The 21,347-nt window shown below is 35.7% G+C and overlaps 1 long non-coding RNA gene across 3 annotated transcripts in view; it reads left to right on the top strand.

Moving 5' to 3' along the window:
* LOC140843505 (uncharacterized) overlaps positions 1-21,347 on the top strand; it is a 190,613-nt gene that overhangs the window by 131,526 nt on the left and 37,740 nt on the right. For 2 of the 3 annotated variants that reach the window (XR_012121334.1, XR_012121335.1), the window contains exon 3: positions 812-948. This is a non-coding gene — a long non-coding RNA (uncharacterized lncRNA). Of the gene's footprint in view, positions 1-811; positions 949-2,291; positions 3,791-21,347 lie in introns of those variants that run through there. The other variant, XR_012121337.1, reaches the window with a different exon arrangement.

Below are 21,347 nucleotides of genomic sequence, written 5' to 3'. Positions count from 1 at the left end.
AAAAACTACCATATGTACAGAAGCAGCAATTCTATTTACAAAGAAGTGCCCTAATGTGTCTATTTGCATATCATTTGCATTTTTGTCACCATACTTGTCAATCAGCTCCAGCAATGAGCAAATCAGGTACCCCACAGGGGAACCTGGGCCAACAGAAAAAAACAAAAATGCAAGGTGATCTAAGGTGGATGAAACCCTCAGATACTTATTTTTTAAGACAATGATTTTCAAAAAAGCACATTATGTTGTCTGAATTTAAGAATTTGGATGTTTTAATAAATACAGCTTCTCATCTTTTAATAATTTTTTTAAAAAATACATTTCAGAAACTTCTGTTTTATTCTAGCCTTTGTTTGTAAGGTTTCTTCAAATTACTGGGCTAGCTAAAGTAATTTGAACTACCAAATAACATGCTGGGGAGTGATAACGAAACTCTCAGCATGTCTTATTTCTGGAAACCTTCTAACATATGTGAAAGCAACAAAATTAAAGATGTTTAGAAAATTCTAAAATTCAGGATTGCAAAAGATGCTTGGAAATGCCAAGATTGTGATTATGAATACCAACATCAGATCCATAGACAAATACCAGCTAAAGAAAACTGGTATTTCTGGAACAAAACCTCCAGGATGTTGAGTGACACTGTCCCTTTCCAGTAAGTTTTCTGCAGTTTTCTCTTGGTGCTTATATTTCAGCTTAGAAAATAAACCTTCTGTGAATGATGACACAAGAAATATCCTGCTTACTTAATAATGAAGGTTCCAGAACTGATGTTTCTTTGGGGGGTAATATCCTGTTATTGTGTCTGCAGAATCCTGGGACGGAGAAGATGCTTAGTAATCGTTATCCTGAAGATCACTCGCTACGGCTGCTGAACGAGAGTGGGGACTGCATTAAGCTTCTTAAACAGCCCAGCAGTCCTAACTGGGGAAAAGTATTTTCCAATGGGTAAATATTTCATTTAGTTTTATACATTGCATTATGAAGCTAGCTTTTGCACAAGGGTACACTGCAAAATTATTATTTTGACCCTAATCATGAAAGCATGGGAAGCTGGTGCCAAATTCACTTTCTAAGGTAATTGTGAAGTTGGGATCTTGGAATCCTCTTTGGAAACCGGGTCCTGCCAGTTACTCTCCTTTGCATTAAATCTGTGACTCCGCTGCCCTTCATTAAAGGAGAGGGAAATAACCCAATCAACAAGTTTGCTTAAAACAGACGACCTTTCTTTGTTAAAACTTGTACACAAAAGAGATGTTGTATGGAAGTAAAGACTAAGCAAAAAAACAGTGTAGCAATTTGCTGAACATGGAGACTTATTGAGGATGCAGTCTTGAATAATATACACTAGCTTTGCTCTTCCTCTTTAGTCTGTGTAGAGAAGCTATGAATCATTCATGGTCTCCCAGCTGAGAAGGGCTTCAAAGGGGATGGTTCTGATTGGATGTCCTGTGTGAATTGCCAGGCTGCAGAATCCGCTATACCCCTAGCACTGGAGGGTGGAGGAACCACTTTCATCTGGGCCTCCAAAGTGTTTAGGGTCACAGTTCACCAGGAGATAACGATGTAGATGTACATTCAGAATTAGCTGCTGAGATACCTGTGTAGTGCGGTGTGGAAAAGTGAGCCAGTTAGATCCCCAGTGGATGCTGTGAATCAATTACTGTATTCTGAATACAAGGTTGGCTGCAGGGGATAAACAGATGTCAGAGAATTTTTCCCTAATAAGACCCTGGTAATAGAAGAGCACTGTCAGCTTCATTTTGCATTAAAAATCTCATTTCCTCTTTATATGACCAATTTTATTAGGTCCCTAAACAAAGATATTTTGTGTAACTGTTAGCAGCATAATGTGAATGGTGTCACTAAATTTCATATTTTCACATTTTGTCACAAAAATCGAGTCAAAATAGGAGTCCATCTAAAGTTGCAACTTGAGGAGGTGTAATCAAAAAGGCTTTCTGTGAATCTGTTCACATGCTGATTGGTAGTAATTTTTCATTTTCAATCAGAAATATCAACATTCTTAAAGAATATAATCCTTGGAGTATAAATTAAAGCAAAATTTTACATTTTCTCTGTGCTTTTTTTTTTCATTTTCCAATCATGGGTGATACTAGCATAAAATTGCCCTACCTAGAGCTCAGCTACCATTGAACTTTTCTGGGTAATTTCACTTTTAAAGCCTTATACATTGGGAGATACCTCTGACGCACTGTATTTCCTATCCCAAACATCAGTCTTTCACAAAAAGAAATTGACACTCGAATCCTTCCCTCTATACCCTTTAGAGGCCCAAATTGAAGTAGAAACATCATTTTGAGGTATCCGCTAATATCCAATTAACCTCTCCCTTCATCTGCAACTCTTCTGAAAAAGAGATAATCTCCTTTGGGCTGTCAGACAGTGTATTTTCTGCATTCCTCTCCAAGTAGAAAAAGCAGAAGCCGAAGAAGTGATGTGAGTTCATTTTACAATGTCTTCTATTGATTTCCTGCGAAAATGTCATTTTAAGATTCACTAGACTCCTATCCTCCAAATGTAAAACCTTTGTTCTCAACATCTAAAAATGAAGACAGCTCAAGGAAGATCTGCTTCTTCATGATGGGAACAGGAAGACAAAACTAACGAAAATCACCCAGTGAAGTTATTCAAATGACGTAGAGATATAAATCCCTGTCAGTGGGAAATACAGGATGACAAAACTAGAACTCCAGGGAGGAAAAAAGTGTTAAGCAAAATATATATTTTTTCAATGTTATTGTACTGTAAAGCTTAAATATGTTGATTGACCGGATGTTATTAATTTTGCTATTGACTATTATTTGTGACTATTACTCACTCATTCTTTGGAGCTGTACTAATTGTGCTGGTAGGACACATCAGATGATGGAACTAAAATAGAAAAGAGAGAGGTACTTTGGCAATACACAATCGACCAGCAGATCCCCTAGCGGAAATCTCACAAGGAATAAAAAGGACTTTGACAAATAGGCAGCAGGTGGCGCCCTTCTCCTGGCACGGACGCCAACTGGGTCAATTCCCTCAGGATAGGTCACCTCGTAGGATGTGCTAAGGTTGGGGTGAAATGTTCAAACAAACTGACGTGTTAATTGTTAAAGATACCTTGACATAGTTATATAGAGTAGTGGTGTCCTACCAGTATCCCAGGCTGGAGACTGGTATTCTTCCTTCCAATATTTATTTTCAATTTCATTTTAATTTGACATTCTTTATTTATTGGTTTAAATTTTGGCTAACAAATTGCTGATATTCTTGAATACTTCCTGTATTTCCATCCAGCAGTGGATACATTTTTATCATGCATTCAACCACTTTTGCACAGAAAACATTCTTTAAGGTTTTTTCACACAAAGTGAGTGGTACTATTTATTGACAACAGGCTCATATTAATTAATAATAGATGCATTAAGAATGGTTAAAAGTTAATCTGCAAGACTATTGACAGATTGAATAGTGAGTATTCATGGAAGGTGAGAATTGAAGTGGCATTAGTCCATAGGTAATAATTAAAATCTCTATAGGGCTTTAGCATTTATTTTTCATGTTTATTCATCACCACCCCAAACACAATTTAAATGAGTGAAATCCAAAATTAAACCCATGTCATAATAAAAATCCCATTTTGTTACTACAACACACTCAACACACTCCATTTACTGTTAGTAGATGAGTACATGTTTTTTTCATGTCTGAGGCATATGAATTTTATGTACAATTAATATAGTAGCTGCATTATAATAATTGATTACAAAGAACTTAAGAATAAATTAACTTGCTCCTTTGATTCTGTGTGGAGTCTCCTTAGCTACTCTTTTTCTAAAGCATGAATTGCCTCACCATCCCAAGGAGAATGCTAAATGTATAGAAAGTAAATGGTTTTGTTCAGTTCCCAATGCAGAATATAGGATAACTAGTCATTGAAAGAATAGAATGAACATAGAGACAAATATTAGAGTAGGAGTATATAAGGGCAAAGTAGCAGTTGTTCAGTGCTGAGACTGAACATCTGTGAAACATGACAGGGCTCTAATTTTATCCTATTTGCTTTCCCAACCTCTTAGAAATGACCCTAATATGAATGGAGTTTCTTGGTAGGCCGTGAATGCCATTAATACAGTTATGTTTCATTTAATACTGGCATGAGTGACTAAAACCTCAGCTGCACATTAGATTAAGAAAAGTTCTAATTTTATTTATTTTTCCTAGGTAAGGGCCTCTTAATTTTCCTCACTATTTCTTCCCACTAAGCAATCATTTCCTATAGCAACATCTTCTGAGAAGGAAATTTGAATGTATTTGCATGGATAGTTAAATTCAAGGTGTCAAAAGGGTGGTAGGTTCTCATCAGTGGTTTGAGAAATTAAAGTTGATCAAGGTGGAAACCCATGATATTAAAATATATAGCATAACCAAAGTTAAAAAAAAATCTTGCCAGTCATTTATCTTGATCAGCTCACCAGGTGAATGGATCATGATTTGCATGGTACTTAGAAAGGACCACGTAATTTGCTCTGTATCCCAGGGTAGGGATGAATGCTTCATTAATCCAGGGTTTAGCAACTTGCCTAGCATACCATAAGTGCTTACTAAATATATTTTGGATAATTAATAAATGGGTGGGTAGAAAATTGAGTCAAACCAGTTATATGAGGAATAGAGTTGAATTTTTCCTTCTAATGAGATAGTATCATCTGCTGAGCAATGGATTAGCTTCCTGGGAAATGTTTTAAAGGTTCATTTACTCAGACCCTCATTATTCAATCCATCTATACAACACGTACTTACTATTAGTCAAGGTAAGATAGTTGACTTTTAAAAATGCGGAGGTGAATGCAAATAGGAAGAAAGATAATTAAACAATTATATATAGTGTGGTAAGAACAATGTTAAGAGAAAGCTCAGGGTGCTTAGGGACACCCAATCTGGTTAGTGATGTCAAGGATGACCTTTCAGGGGAAATGATGTCTAAACTGAGCTTAGATCTGGGAAACATGTTGAAGTCAATGGACAGGATGACTGTTCGTGGTGCAGGGCAGCGAAGGACAATCTACACAAGACAGAGTATGCACAAGGGAGAGTGTAATTCAGTGAGCTTTAAGTCATTACATAAGGCCACCATACAAAATAAAATATCACTTAAAATTTTACACAAATCTGAGCATAATTATTAATCCATAGATGGGGAGAAAAGGGCTCATGAATTAAAACTATGATTGGATAAATAGAAATGAAACAGAAACATAAGTAATTTTACAGGAGTTCAGTTTTCTATCTACTTTGGGTTTTTCAGACATGACAACAGCCCTCCAAACACACACACCATTTTACTTGAATCAAATACTATATTCAACAGGATACAACAAATAACATTTTATAGCATTAAAAGCCAACAAACAAGTAATTCTCTTCTAAAATGTGGAAGATAAAAGGTTGCATCACAGAAACCATCAAAATTAAGATCACCTCATAGAATTACAATTTTATGTGTGATACCCAGTTTTCTTTATGGTCTTAAGCTGGTCATGAATATCCAAGGAAATTTAAGGCATCCATTATGAAATGAGAGGGAAAAACTCTTTTGTTTCTCTGTATTCTTGTGTGGTATTCTTGTGTATGTGAAACCCATACAATATATATAACTCTTCTTTTATTCTATCAGTTTTGTGATAGAAAATAAACACAGCTAATCCATACATTTTAGGGTTGGCTGACAAGGTTTCTCTTAATCCCAAAAAGGGCGTTAATACAGTCACACATCACCTCAACATCACCCTTCAGTTGTCTATTAATGTTGGCTTTAGCTGCTCTTCAGTGAACCTTTGTCAGAGTCAAGCCACAAATAATAATTTTCAAGCAAGTGGTCTACCAAAACAATTTAGCAAAATCAGTAGAAGAGTAATGTGACATAGTTTTGTTTATGTCGCTGGCTTGTATTCTATTTTACTTTTGGTTTTAGGGAAATGGATCATTGCTTCTTGGCAGGAGCAGCTACATTATTTTGGGGGACCCAGTGAAAATGCAAATGCAGGGTCCATTACTAACAATCAAAAACTGGAGCCGCAGAGCATGGAACCAGGAGTAGGGTGCTGTGCGATCACACAAGTCTCATGCCCACGAGGACGGCCCTGATTCCTAGAATGATACAAGGATCTAGACTGTACTTTATTAATGATAATAAGATGTTGGCATAAATATTCACTGTGGGAAGGAAGGTCCTGAGAAGTCTGTCCTTGAAAGAACAGTGTGCTACTGTTGGGACAACCCCGTTAATAAACGAGGTACCAGTTTCTCTGTGCCAATAAGGATGAAGAGGGAGGTGAAAGTGAGTAAAGAGCAAAACAAGATATCAGAAGAGCTGGGCTCAAATCCCAGTCCCACCGCTCTCTGACCACAACCTCGGGCAAGTCTCATGCCGCCTTTAACCTTGATTTCCTCACCTGGAAAACAAAGCTATTAATTCCTCTACTATCTATCTGAAGGTAAAGTTATAAAGAAAATATGAAAAAATATATGTAAATTTTTAAAATCACAAAGTATTGCACAAATATAAGGTATAGTTATTGTGGAGTAAATAACAGTGGTTAACAATAGTAGTAATGAGAAAAACAGCAATAACATATTCAAACAATGTGCCTTTGAAAAAACTATAAATTTATAACATCCTTTCTCTGGATGAGCCCCACAGTTTTATACAGAACATACATTTTCCCCACTCAGGTGATACAGGTTTAAATATGCTGAATTTTATGATAAAAGTAAAGTTCATTTACAAATGAATTCATCTTTTAAATGTAATTTGTTTTCATCTAAAATTTCAACATCAGTAAATAATAGGGGGTTCAGTAACCAGTTTCAGTGAATATTTGCTAGAGGAAGGGAATGCCTAGAAATCTACATCGAACTTGCTGTAGATATTAAAATAGTATTCATTTCTTTACATTAAAAGACAACTAGTAGCCTATATAAATACCAAGCAAAGATAACTTTTACCTTCAATAAAATATGCTGATTTGAAATAAGCATAAATATACATAAAATTTTATTTTCCAAACTTCCACATGCACCCAAGTCCATGTGTCAGAGAGAAAATTATCAGCCATGAACATCATAGATATAAATAAAGCAATTCCCATTTGTCTGATTGCAAGCAAAGGATTTATTTGAAAAGTATTATCCCTTCACCTTTATAAGCAATTTGGCTTCTGTGTGTGCTTATTGATGGGTGCTGTTTTCACAGTTCAGCACTAATTATTAATTTGTATTTTTTCAGGGGGTTATGCAGATTATTCTCATCATTCCCAGGAGATTTTTGTAAATCACACTTTAGAGCAGAGGCTGAAAATGTGTCTAGCTCTCAATTCTGGTTGCACGCTACCGCACATTAAAACCCTGTTGAGAAGTCATGAGTGTTAGCTGGTATTATACCTCCACACTCAAGGTTCCCATATTTCAGTGAGAGGAGAGGAATTTTCTGTTAGAGAAGCAGAGAATGAGAAGTTGGTCCCTGGATACTTTTTAATTTTAGTGGTATGCCATTAGCATCTTGAATATTTCAATGTGAGCACAAGAAAGTTCATAAGGGGATAAAATAACAATAATAATGTCAGATTTATATAGAGTCTTATCCTGAAAACTCTTAAACTGCTTCCAAAGCAGGATTAGATTAGATACTTCTCTGCACTCTCTCTCTCACTTTCTCTTTTATTTTTGAAAAAATAGAAACACCAAACACTAATAATTTGCAATGATATGTTTCTTTTACTGGAAGGATTCACTTTATCCTTTAAATATAGTGGTTTTTCTAAAGGAGGGTAACAACATGGGTTTTTTTCTTTCCCACTTGGTCATCAGACCTAAAGCAGAGTTTTGGGTGTTTCGGTTATTGTGATGGTTGGTATCTCAGCTTAATGTTATTATTTTTAAAATGCTCAATATAAGATTTCAGGTGATCATGCTAATATTTTGAAGCTTACAAAATGAAATATTTCCTATTTGATTAAATTGGATAAACATGTATCGGACCTCTCTGTGACTAGAGTATGTACCAAGTACCTGAGGTATACGAACACGAGCAGACCATTCACCATCCGTTAGAGAGCAAACCCACAGGCCAGCCTGGGAACGTGCTCTTGGAGAAATACAGCGCAATGTGAGGAGAGGACAAAGCAAGGAGACAGTGCCGGGGGTGGGGGGGCAGGGGGGGAACAGGGGTGGGGGGGGGAGAGCTTGCAGACTTCCTGGAAAGGTGACATACATCTTAAGGGATGAGTAAGAATTCAAAACGTCAGAATTTCAGATAAAGAGATGAATCTAAGAAAGTATGGAGAGAGTACAGATGAGTGAAGAAAGAATGACCAGGTTTTATTGACTTTAAGGGTATGCTAGGAGAAATATGCCAACTGCTGTATTTTGTAATTTATTCTTTGTACAATGTGGAATGGTTATGATTTGGAGGGTGATACTACATGAGCTGCATCTGAGGAGATGGCATTATCGTAATTGTGCCGGTTGGACCAGTAATCGGAAGACCATGTTTTGATTAGAAAGACCCTTTCCATGGTTTATGACTATTGGGGTTTAAACATTCTGTCTTTCAGTCTTTGTTGAGAACAGGTAATGTTTATATCATACTAGTGAGAAACATAACTAAAATCATGTTCAAGAAGTATAGGGAGAAAGTTTTGTTAGATACACACTTTCATAGAAAAAGAAAAGTGATACATTTCAGTTGTTTGCTAAAAGCAATTTTAAATTGCCTTTGAATAAAACTTCTCCCGTAAGTAAAAAAAGAATTTTCATGTTGTCATCGCTAATTTCAGGCAGATACACTGATGTCTAAACGTGTGTAAAAAAAAAACAACCTAATAATTCTAAATTAGTAGATTCTAAATTACTAGATTTTTTTTAATTTCGCAGAATCTTTTGATACATGTGTGAGTAACAGAGGGACTCCAATGAATGCTGTAGTGATCATGTGATTTTGGAAATAAAATAATAATTTTTCAAGTATGAGAACAAAGAACATCCCTCTTAATTTATAAAATATTCTATCTATATCACTGAGACATAATTGTTAAAGAAATACTCTTCTGTGGACTCCAAAGTTCTTCAGCACAGCTGAACTGTGCAAGCTACATGATTACTAATTTCAGGTTTGAACTTCTGCTTCTGACCTGTTGTTTTATTTCTTCTTCAAATCTTATTCCTTGAGGCTTGCCCCACCCTCTGTGGTTTTATATCTTTCCTCCCGAGTATAAATATAACCTATTTGTTTGGTTACTCAGACTGAGGCTTCAGACCAAGGAATTGGAAGTTGCTGCCTCTTGACAGCCTGTGCTTTATTCTTCTATCATAAAAAGGATCCTAAGTAAGGAACACCAGCAGTGACTTGTGTAGCTTCTGGGCATTTTTTTGTTCTTGTGATCTAAAGTCCACTTATTGTGTTTTCTATTATTTGGAGGTCATCAAACTTTGATCACTAGGGGGGAGTGTAGGGTTTTGCCTTGATCTTTCAGATCACACTACAGGCTTATTTTTAAAAACCCATATGAAAGCTTTATTTTAAAATGAAAAAAGCCACAATTCATTTGTATCAGTGTAAAAAGTTTAAGAACAGTGAATTTCACAACAGCACTAATTAGGATTAATTTATATATGGAGATAGGAACATGACCAATGATCTTCAAACTCCTCAAATTCATCTGGATGTTTTGTGAAATATAATGTTGCCCTCCTTTTCTGCATCCATGTGCTCAGAAGTGCACATGTCTACCGTTAGGTTGCTGCATAAAAGTATGGCATGAAACCGGTAAAAGTGATTTGCCATACTACATGCCCATTGTATCCTCTATGCACTGCATACTGTAGTCAGATTGGAAATACTAATTTTCCTCTGGTCATTTAATGATAATTAATCATTTTTGAAACTGTGAGTACACCCTCGAATAAATAGAAGCAACAAAACCTTTTATTCATTTAGTCATGGAGTTTGGGCACCAGAAAATATTTTAAACATTGTGAAGGAACCTGGACCTGAAAGGCCTTCAATGCTTGCCTGAGCTAACCGAGTTAGATGGGAAGAAAGACATGTTTTTGTAACATTCAGCTCCTGACATAAGTTCAAGGTTCCTTTTACATACCAATCTGTATTATTATTTATTTTTACAAATTCACTTTCCAAGTAATCTTTCAGCAGAGAAGGATTTCATTCTACTGTTTCAATTGCTACCTTTAGTTGCACTGAGAGAATTTACAAAGGCTTCCCAAATTCATGTCAATTCCATTGCATTGACAAATTTCCTATTTGGGGGTCCATTTCATGGGAGGAAAGAGTAAAATCACTTGAAACCCAGCATACATTAGATTAGATATGAAAGGATATTTTTTCTTTTCTTTCATGTTGAAATTTCTGATTTTATCCTTTTTACTTTCTTCTTCCTCAGCATCTTCAAAATTCCTCTTTTCTTACTCTCTTTTTTATTCTCTAACAAATAAAAAAATCTAAACAAAGTAGTGGGGAATAATCAGATGTCTTCTGAGTAGAAAGAAAATGTAAATTTTTTATTCCAACTCAAGAAACATGTTTAGAATTCTCAGATTCATCTGCAATCTCTGGAGAACAAGTTTACTTATACCTAGCTGTGAGAAATATTTGTAATACTTAAATGTTCATTTAATCATTCATTAACAAACTAATAATGGCTATATTCATAAAATGTTGCATCATATTCAGATAGCACTCTAAAGAAAATATAAAGTATAAAGCCCCTGGCCTTAAAAAACTGAACTGTCTTATCAGGAAAATGTTTACACACTCATATTAAAAAATAATAAAAAAAACAAGATTAAAATTAGAAGTCACAAATATAATCACTAGAAGAATCCAGAAAGTGACAGGTCTCAAAAGATGGTTAGAATTTGGCTAAGTGAAGAAAAAAACAGCATTTTAGGCTAGGGATATACATCAACTTGAAGTTGGAGCTGGCAATTTATGAGCAGGTTTAAGGAACCATGAGTTGGCCAACCTGGCTCCAAGGGAGAATCCATAAGGTAGCAGCTCTTGAAATAGTAGTTTTGAAGCAAAAGTAAAAGACCTTAACTGCCAAGAAACTATTGGTTTCGTTTCTACAGATCAGCATCTCTCAAAATGCTAAACCCTATTAGGAATAAAGATCTGCGGTTAAATAATTGGAAGGAACCTGCCAACCCTAGGCCCCTCCTGGATGTTCCACATACATTAACATGTTAAAGACACTGAGAAGACCTGCTAGTAAAAATGCCATCTACACATGTTTAATTTACCCTTCTTTTACCATTTTTAATCTCAAGACCTTTATTTAGTTTTGCTAACATCCTTGACATCATCTGTTCCAATGTAGAATATTTCTCAGAATAAAATTTGGGTAATTCTACCGAAGAAAGCAATAAAATCTTTTAAATAGGAAAGTGGTACAGTGGAATTTCTCTTTTAGAGGGGTAAATATGAAAGTCAAATAAATTCAAATAACTTCTGTCCAATTAAGCAGGGACTGGAATGTACAGTCTGTCCAATTTGTGCTTAATGGGTTGTTCTCCATGGTGTTCACCATTTCAACAATTGGGTGACTAGATTTTATTGTTTTCCGGCACTATCAAATATGATAAATCACTGTAGTGTTCAACAAGTTTGACAAGATTCTCCCACCAGAATTTGTAAAATGCGGAGTTGCTTCAAATTTTAACAAACTAAATAAATATTGAATAACCTCTCACAGCAAAAACAAAACTTACTTAGAAAACAGGAAAATAAGCAAAGCAGAAGTGTAATAATCATAAGTTCTGATCAATGAAGGTGACGATGGAGCAAATAAGAGTCTTTGGGCTCTATGCAATGATGAATTAAAATTAGTTAAATCACTTTTTGGTATGTTTGTTATTGTTGCTATTTTGAATAAGATGCTTACTCATGTCTGGTAATTGTACCCAAGGTGGGATGTTGAAAGAGAATCTGATCTCTACAGAAGAAAAACTTTTTCTTAGGAATGGGGTATTCTGAGAATGGCTCACTTGATACTTAGCCTTTTTTGGGGTTTTGCAGTCAGATGGAAAGGCATTACAAATTTCTCTCCTGAAACTTTCTAAAACCACAACCATTACTTAAATAGTCATCTGGCAATGTTAATATAACACTGGGGTAATAACTTTGACATAAAGAGCAGGTTCTCTGAAATCTACCAAAGAAATAGTCAAGCATGAGTAGACGTTAAAAATAAAAGCTTCTTCATAGCGACACAAGGGGCTGTAAGAATTAAGAGAATTCCATCAAAAGAGCTTACTTATCAACTGCGATGACTTCTGAAAAGATTTAAGTTTCTTCTTGTTTAAAAATTTTTGCAGATAGAAACTATCAAAGCTATCATTACAAGGAAATGGCTATTTACATATAGGAACACACACATGCTGGACAGCCCAGCATAGAGTTTGTGAAAGGATTCTAGTTGTCCTACCAACTGTAAGGTTAGCCAGGGGGCTTCCTCCATGGAATGAGAGCAAGGGGGGAAAAGGCAAAGCTTTCCCTCGAGAGGAGAAAGACCCTGAGAAATTAGTAAATGAAATTCTGATATAACAAAATTTGTCAAAGTTGGTAGACAATACGTCTATGTTCTTCAGGGTTCTACCAGCCAAACTGAACCAATTGGGGGTATATGTAAAGATTTACTGCAAGGATTTGGCTTCCGCAGGTGTGATGAGGTGAGGCAAGTCTGAAAACCATAGGTCAGGCCGTATGGAAGTGCAGAATGGTAACTTCAGGCAGGAGCTGAAACCTCAATTCTGTTCTTAAGGTTTTTCAACTGATTGGATCAGGCTCACCCAGATTTTCCAGGGTCATTTCCTTTACCCAAAGTCAATTTGAATTATAGATCCTAATCATTTCTACAGATACCTTCAGACTAACACCTGGATTAAGATTTGTTTGACTGAGTCCCGATAGCCTAGCCAAATTAACACATGAAACTGACCATTATAACATCTTTCTCTTTCAATGAAGGGCCCCTTAGCACTTTCAGTATTTAAGGCTATATTAAAAATAAGTATTCATTTCACCTGATGTATGTATGTATTTGGTCATAGGTTTCTAAAACTTAGTAATTAATGTGTAGGTGACACATAAAAATAGAAGAATTCTAATTTGATATGTTGATATGATAGCAAATGATAAGGTATTACTGAACACTCATATTGTCCCAGGATCTTTAGTAGATGCTAGGGCTTTCCTCATGAACAAAGCATATGTGGTGGCTGGTCCCAGGGCCTTAAAGTGTACTGAGGCATAGAGATAATTTATGTAATTACCTTCATCTGGTGTTTTCTCAGTTTCTAGTCATAAGCCATTAAGGAAAAAATATCTTCCTGTAAGAAAGTTGTTTTGAGTGTTAAGCATTCATTCATTCAAAGAATCCATATTGAATGTTTATTATTCAGCATTACTTTCAAAGACGTGTTTTGAGACCTCTACGTAATACCAAGTCTTTATAGGTTTTGGAGATACCAAAAGATAAACTATTCATAGGGGATAGAAGGTTGGAAGACTCTCCCAGACATGGATTAAGTGAGCACAGAACAGCTCACTCTACTTGGGGAGCAGGAAGAAATGACCTACAAAATAAGGTTTGAGCTATATTCTGGGAGAGCTCTTTGCCAAATTGAGAATGGTGGACCTGGCTTAAGGAGAAGATCACATACCTTGCAATAGTGAACCCTGGAAAACGCATATCCTGAACAAAGAGACCAGGAAATTTGTTGTTAGCTGGTTTTCATGTCTCGTTTTATCTCCTCTATCAAAGAGGATAGAAAAACACTGGTATAGGGGCATTAAGTCTGCAGTAGTTGGAGAGGTTGCACTTGCTTTCTTAGTCTTCTAGATTTGCAAAATAAGAAAGTATGATCTTCCATTCTTGAATTCTCCTGTTGGATCATTGTGCAGCTAAAGCTGGCAGTCTGGAGAGAAGTTGTAGAGGATAATCTGAGAAGGAAGCAGAGGAAGGGAGGAGGAAACATTTAGATGGAACATTTATCTTCCATCTGGGCTCAGGAGAAGATGAGTTCCAACAGAGCTCTCTGCCCTTGATGGGGTAGTGTAGTCAGCCTGCGCCAGCCACTTTGTTTCCATTATGTTGCATGAAACTTACATGTTATTGATAAAGAGAATGGGGCCTGTGAGGTCCAGTGATTTGCCCAAAGTCACCTGTCAGAGAGCTTGTGATTAGAGATGAGTCCATTCACAGCTTGAGCTTCAGTATTGTTCTCATTATATTCAAATCTCAGTGCAAGGTGTAAAATGAAAAGTGAAATCATATGTTGGTAATAGCTGACTGTTTATTACCATCAAGACCTGTAAGTGGCCTGAACTGAAGGACTGAGCTAGACTTAATAATTATCTGAAATGGGATGTTTGCTGTTTATCCATTAAATATTTTACTAAAGAAAAAGAAACCATTAACTTTACTTACCTATTGAAATGAGATTTCTGTATTTTTAAAATAGAAAAGTTATCAAATTTATCAAGAATGTTGGTTGGTTCTTCATTAAATATTTTGCTGAAGAATGAAAATCATTATTTTCCAGTTCCTTTTTTTGAGACTTCAGGATTTTTTAAATAGGAAATTTATTAGTCTCCTTAATTTTGTAAAATTTGATATAAATTTTTTGGTAAGTACATAATGAATTTCTTCAAAACTTATTTTTCTGCTTTGAGCATTTTGTTGACTTTACAATTGCATTTGTAGTTAAATTTATAGTTCCTCCTACCTGTAAGTTACTTTGTGTGGCTTTTTGTGTTTTTTGATTTTGTACTGACAAGTATTATTAACATAAAAAATGGTACTTTATTTATATATACATAATTTTCTATCAGTAGACTTTTTAAAATAGTGTATACAATATGTAGGCTCTTTTTGTAGTCATCTCTCATAACCATTTAAAAATATTTATGGTATAAAATTCAAATTAAAGTAGTTTTCTTCTTTCTTTTAATTAAAAAGATGTTGATATTAAAAGGAAAGCATAGAAATTGTGGGAAAGAAGGACCAGATACATTGTTTTTTTGTGCTGCTATGAAAGGGTTTCCCATCATTCTCACTCACCCACAAGCCTTTTGTTTAGCGTAATATATTCTGCATTAGTATCTTTTCAGGCCCCCCAATGCACAGACTGCCAAAATTACAAGATTATGTACAATGAGTTTATGTTGTAGACGTCTGTCCACCAGGGACTTAACAAGCTGAAATTGTCATCTTGGCCTTAAACCAATGGCCTCAAGCTAAAAGGTAAGTGAAATTTCAGCTGTGCTGTAGAATACATGCAAGTGTGTCTTCATTAAATCAATGATGTTCTTCAAAAGAGAGTGATTTCAGGTCAAAAATATAATTTGGCTTTGCTATCAGATGATGTAAAAAAAATTCAATAAACAGAAAAGTCCCAGCCAGATGCCAAGAGGCAGATTGTACCCTGGCACCTCTTCCACTTAGAGATGAGCTTCACGAGACATGGCACATCACGTGATGTCATGTCAAAGTCCTCTCTGAGGGATTTTACTTTAATCCCTAAATGATAATTACTTCACTGAAAGCTCTAAAGTACAGCATCCAGTGGCTAACCAGCCCCCCTTTTACTCTAGAGAACTCTTTTGATCTGTTCAGACCTAGAAAGGAAATAATTTTTTCTCTACCATATTTGGTGTTTGACGTATTGCAAAGACAATTAAGGAGGGCTTTATTGTACAGTTACTCTATTTTGATTTGACATTTTGCTTAAAAACTGTTACTATTAACTCTCCAGAAAGTAGAAAATGCATAATATGTTCTGGTCTCTTAGGTGAACAACCACATCTTTGTAGTGATTTTATTATTTTCTGAGGTGTAAACTAAAGGTAGTCAAGGGCAATTTCAGATCACAACAGTCTTCTTTCAGATCAAAATGCTGCTCGTAAGTGTTCTATGACTGTAAGTGGATTCACTTTATTAAAATGGATTTTTAGACACCATGAAACACTAGAGTATTGGTTGTGAATATTTGGGATCATTTAAAAATGATGCAGACCTGGACATGAATGAAACTCTGAAATGTGGAAATAAAATATGAATCAGTTGACCTGAGTTGCTAGAGATGTCTTCTAAGTATTTTCAGATTAAATATAAAACTACCAGTTATAAAGCAATCCCTGAATTTACTATGTTATCTGTTGTTGTATATGCTTTGAGGAATCCAGTCAAATGATTCATCAGCACTTCACTTGGTATTTATCCATCAACAATATTTATTTGTTTATTTAACAGAAAGAGAGAAAGATAAAGGAAGAAGAAAAGAAAGAAAGAAAAAGAAGGGAGGAAAGGGAGAAGGGAGGACAATTATGTGCCAGGCTGCAGGTTAAATATTAAAAAACAAAATCCTGCCTTCCAGGAACTTAGAGTTTATAGGGAAGACTTAAGTAAACAAAAATTTTCAGAAGGTGGGAAGTCCAATTATAGTAGAGTTCAGGGCAAAAGGGGTACAGAGGTGGGTGTATTTACTTTGGTAGGATAAGAAGGTCTTCACACAGGAGATGAGCTGAGTCCTCACTGATGATAAGGCAGTTTATAAAATATGCAGGTGGTGCACGCACAAGAGAAAATAATAATAATAATAATTAAATTCAACAAATTTGTCAACAAAGAAAAAGCTTCCGTTAATTTTCCTTATATTGGTCCCACATTGCAGTGTAATTGTTTAACCATTCCTGTCTTTAACTATTTCTCTGCTGCATATTCTATTTATACATTCATTTGTATTTATTGACCCCATCTTACCCAATATGTAGGAAAAGGGGCATTACCAACCCACCTTCTTCTTCCTTTTTCCGCACTTATATCCTCACTCTATTAGTTGTCAGATATACACTTACATTGTCAAGATGGATAACATTTAAATACTATTCTGGGAACATAATTTAGTCTACTTTGCCTGGTCTGTGGCTGATTCTAAAAATTGAAAGCAAATGATAGGTATTTACATTGTCAGGATTACATTAAACACTGTTCACTTCAAAACCAAGTGGTAGACAAGGGTTTGTCTACAAATTCATGATCAGCATTCCTGGTCCACTCTAAGGTAAAGGGTGTCATCAACAGTTAAGTGGATTTCCTTATATACCATAAATTGCTCAATATCGGGTCACATTTTAATTCACTTCTAATTTAGGTTATAGCATCTCCTATAAAATGTTTTCTTTTCTTTTTTTTTCTCTGTGACATACATTGATTGGAAGATTAGGATGGTTATTACAGGCATGGAGGGAAAAACAAAAAACAAATGTACACTCACATGTGAACACACACATACTCTGATGGATAGGTCAGCAGCTATTTGAATATTTCAAAGACAAAGAGGCTTATAAAAAATTAGAATAAATCAGAGTTGCTCAGAATGGTACTGACTACATTAAGTGTGTAAATTGTTCCTTCTTTAAGTATAAAGGAAGCTGCTGGGGTTTTTTTTCCCTTCATTTTCCTATTACACGAATCCTGTGTTTGAGGATGTTAGTGTAGAAACTCCACCATAGGATGCTGGTACACGACCAGATACACAGCCTGAACACTGAACTTCACAAAATAAAGGGAAAGTTTTCCCAACAATGGTGATGGCGATATATATCAATGATGATTTTGTTCCTTCATGTAGAAAGTCTGCAAAGCTATTCTGGGACTCAAATTACTTCCCTCATATACAGATTTCTTCATATTCTCAATGATTTCTCCAATGTGGCAGGCTGATGTTAGAACAAACCGTAAACCAAAAAAAAAAGATCTCCATTTCTGAATGTGGATCCTCCATGGGGCTGACCTGGAGGACCTCTATAAGCCATTATTGATAGAAGCTACAGAGGAAAGGAAGTTGTGGTTTTCTTACGCTGGCCTAAATACTTTTGCACATGGCTTTTTTGAAGCCATGGAAGTATGCTGCAGACTCACGATGCTAGTTGCCAGAGAAAAATTAAGATCATCACACTTGTCTTTAAGAACTCTATTTATTCTTGGATGATTAGCAATATTTTATATTTTCCTGTTTTTTTGTGTGTGTGTCTCCATTTTTATAAATTTTGGTATCATTAATATACAATTACATGAGCAATATTCTGGTTACTAGATTCCCCTACCACATACCCCATTATAGTCCCTGTCCATCAGCATTCTAAAATGCTATAGAATCACTACTTGTCTTCTCTGTGCTATACTGCCTTCTGTGAGCCCCCTTGCTACATTATGGGTGCTAATCATAATGCTCCTTATTCCCCTTATCCCTCCCTTCCCATCCACTTCCCCCAGTCCCTTTCCCTTTGGCAACTGTTAGTCCATTCTTGGGTTTTGTGAGTCTGCTGCTGTTCTGTTCCTTCAGTTTTTGCTTTGTTCTTATGCTCCACAGACGAGTGAAATTGTTTGGTACTTGTCTTTCTCCGCCTGGCTTATTTCACTGAGCATAATACCCTCTAGCTCTATCCATGTTGTTGCAAATGGTAGCATTTGTCTTCTTTTTATAGCTGAATAATACTCCATTGTGTATATGTACCACATCTTCTTTATCCATTCATCTACTGATGGACACAACTAGGTTGCTTCCATTTCTTGGCTATTGTAAATAGCACTGCGATAAGCAGGGGTGCATATGTCTTTTTGAGACTGGGAAACTGCATTCTTGGGGTAAATTCCTAGAAGTGGAATTCCTGGGTCAAATGGTATTTCTATTTTAAGTTTTTTGATGAACCTCTGTACTGCTTTCCACAATGGTTGAACTAGCTTACATTCCCACCAGCAGTGTAGGAGGGTTCCCCTTTCTCCACATCCTCGCCAGCATTTGTTGTTCTTAGTTTTTTTGATGCTGGTCATCCTTACTGTTGTGAGGTGATATCTCATTGTGGTCTTAATTTGCATTTCCCTGATGATTAGTGATGTGGAACATCTTTTCATGTGTCTGTTGGCATTCTGAATTTCTTCTTTGGAGAACTGTCTCTTCATATCCTCTGCCCATTTATTAATCGGGTTATTTGCTTTTTGGGTGTTGAGGCATGTAAGTTCTTTATATATTTTGGATGTTAACCCCTTGTTGGATATGTTATTTACAAATATATTCTCCCATACTGTAAGATGCCTTTTTGTTCTGTTGATGGTGTCCTTTGCCATACAGAAACTTTTTAGTTTGATGTAGTCCCATGAGTTCATTTTTGCTTTTGTTTCCCTTTCTCAAGGAGATGCGTTCAGGAAGAAGTTGCTCATGCTTATATTCAGGAGATGTTTGCCTATGTTGTCTTCTAAGAGTTTTATGGTTTCATGGCTTACATTCAAGTCTTTAGTCCATTTCAAATTTACTTTTGTGTATGGGGTTAGACAATAATCCAGTTTCATTCTCTTGCATGTAGCTGTCCAGTTTTGCCAACACCAGCTATTGAAGAGGCTTTCATTTCCCCATTGTATATCCATAGTTCCTTTATCATATATTAATTGACCATATATGGTTGGGTTTATATCAGGGCTCTCTAGTCTGTTCCATTGGTCTGTGGGTCTGTTCTTGTGCCAGTACCAAATTGTCTTGATTACTATGGCTTTATAGTAGAGGTTGAAGTTGGGGAGCATAATTCCCCCTGCTTTATTCTTCCTTCTCAGGATTACTTTGGCTATTTGGGGTCTTTTGTGGTTCCATATGAATTTTAGGATGATTTTCTCTAGTTCATTGAAGAATGCTGTTGGTATTTTGATAGGAATTGCATTGAACCTATAGATTGCTTTAGGCAGGATGGCCATTTTGACAATATTAATTCTTCTTATCCATGAGCATGGGATATGTTTCCATATATTGGTATCTTCTTTAACTTCTCTGATGAGTGTCTTACAGTTTTCAGAGTATAGGTCTTTCACTTCCTTGGTTAGGTTTATTCCTAGATATTTTATTCTTTTTAATTCAATTGTGGATGGAATTGTTTTCATGATTTCTATTTCTGCTAGTTCATCATTAGTGTATAGGAATAGAACAGATTTCTGTGTATTAATTTTGTATCCCGCAACTTTGCTGAATTCAGATATTAGATCTAGTAGTTTTGGAGTGGATTCTTTAGGGTTTTTTTTATGTACAATGTCATGTCATCTGCAAACAGAAACAGTTTAACTTCTTCCTTGCCTGTCTGGATGCTTTTTATTTCTTTGTGTTGTCTGATTGCCATGGCTAGGACCTCCAGAACTATGTTGAATAAAAGTGGGGAGAGTGGGCATCCTTGTCTTGTTCTCAATCTTAAAGGAAAAGCTTTCAGCTTCTTGCTCTTAAGTATAATGTTGGCTGTGGGTTTGTCATATATAGCCTTTATTATGTTGAGTTACTTGCCCTCTATACCCATTTTGTTGAGAGTTTTTATCATGAATGGATGTTGAATTTTGTTGAATGCTTTTTCAGCTTCTATGGAGATGATCATATGGTTTTTGTCCTTCTTTGTGTTGATGTGGTGGATGATGTTGATAGATTTTCGAATGTTGTACCATCCTTCCATCTCTGGGATGAATCCCACTTGATCATGATGGATGATCTTTTTGATGTATTTTTGAGTTCAGTTTGCTAATATTTTGTTGAGTATTTTTGTATCTATGTTCATCAGAGATATTGGTCCGTTCTTTTTTTGTGGTGTCTTTGCCTGGTTTTGGCATTGGAGTGATGTTGGCCTCATAGAATGAGTTTGGAAGTATTCCCTCCTCTTCTCCTTTTTGGAAAACTTTAAGGAGGAGGAGTATTAGGTCATCTCTAAATGTTTGCTAAATTCAGCAGTGAAACCGTCTGGCTCAGGGGTTTTGTTCTTAGGTAGTTTTTTTGATTACCAATTCATTTTCCTTGCTGGTAATTGATTTATTCACATCTTCTGTTTCTTCCTGAATCAGCCTTGGAATGTTGTATTTTTCTAGAAAGTTGTCCATTTCTTCTAGGTTATTCAGTTTGTTGACATGTAATTTTTCATAGTATTCTCTCATAATTATTTGTATTTCTGTGATGTCCATAGTGATTTTTCCTTTCTCGTTTGTGATTCTGTATATGTGTGTGGACTCTCTTTTTTTATTGATTAGTCTGGCTAGGGGTTTATCTATTTTGTTTGTTTTCTCAAAGAATCAGCTCCTGCTTCCATTGATTCTTTCTATTGTTTTAGTCTTCTTGATTCTATTTATTTATGCTCTAATCTTTATTATGTCCCTACTTCTACTGACTTTGGGCCTTATTTGTTCTTCCTTTTCTAGTTTCATTAATTGTGAGTTTAGACTGTTTGTTTGGGATTGTTCTTC

This window comes from Manis javanica, chromosome 9 (genome assembly GCF_040802235.1).
Source record: "Manis javanica isolate MJ-LG chromosome 9, MJ_LKY, whole genome shotgun sequence".
Lineage (NCBI taxonomy): Eukaryota > Metazoa > Chordata > Mammalia > Pholidota > Manidae > Manis > Manis javanica.
This window is presented reverse-complemented; position numbering and strand designations above follow the sequence as displayed.